Here is a 1,043-nt window from a genome sequence, read left to right on the forward strand (position 1 = left end):
CCAATCAGGTAATATTTACAGGTTTGAGGGATTAGAACACAGGTGTATTTACTGAGCATCACCATTCAGCCCACTATGTTTACAGTGTAAAATATGAACAGTTAATATAATGTGAAAGTACCAAAGGAGTCCAGGCACTGCAGGAAATGAAAGGAAGTGAGGTGTGAGGGGAAGGCAGGGGCCAGCGAGCATAGCACACCCTGTTTGTAATCTCACAGATATTCGCAATTTTAAAGTACTGAAGTTTTCCTTCACTTTTGTGATCATCAAAGATTTTATTTTTAATGAAATATTCAAGGTTGGCAATGGCACGGGAAAGGGGCATTATGACACTGTGGGGTAGAAGTACACATAGAGGCATTTGGGAGCATTGATCCAAAGCCCTTAAAGGCACAACTGTTTGATCCAACCATTTGTCCTAAGAAAATTATCAGAGATATTCATAGATGTGTATCGACAAACATAATCATAATTCAGTTATTTTTAGTAAAACTGGGGAAAACCTAAATGCCTAACAATGGGCATAGGATATCCACATGATATATAGTGAAGAGTAATTAATAGCGGAAGGGAAGGTCAATGTATATTTCTATATGCTAAAAGAAAGAGCAGCTTCGAAATGGTGGGACGATGTAATTGGTAGGGGTTATATATGGATATGTATTGTGTGTGACTTTGTGATATACATACATAATATGCATATGGAACCTAAGAATAGAAGGAGATCTACCCTAGTGTTAGTGGGGCCGTGGCTGGGTGGCTAAATGGATGGAATGTTGTCCCTGTACACCAAGGTCGTGGGTTCAATCCCTGGTCAGGGCACATATAAGAAGAAACAAGTGAGTGCATACCTAAATGGAACAGCTAAGTGCAACAACGAATGATGCTTCCCCCCGCCTCTTTCAAAGCAGTGGGGAAAAAATGTTCTAAGTGTTTGTGATAGTAAGAGTTTAGTAATGTCCATTGTATAAGTTCATTGTATTTTTTTAAAGCAAAATTTGTTGCCTATGTAACAATAAAATTTGAAAATATATGACTTGGAA

Source organism: Saccopteryx leptura, chromosome 13 (genome assembly GCF_036850995.1).
Source record: "Saccopteryx leptura isolate mSacLep1 chromosome 13, mSacLep1_pri_phased_curated, whole genome shotgun sequence".
Taxonomy (NCBI): Eukaryota; Metazoa; Chordata; class Mammalia; order Chiroptera; family Emballonuridae; genus Saccopteryx; species Saccopteryx leptura.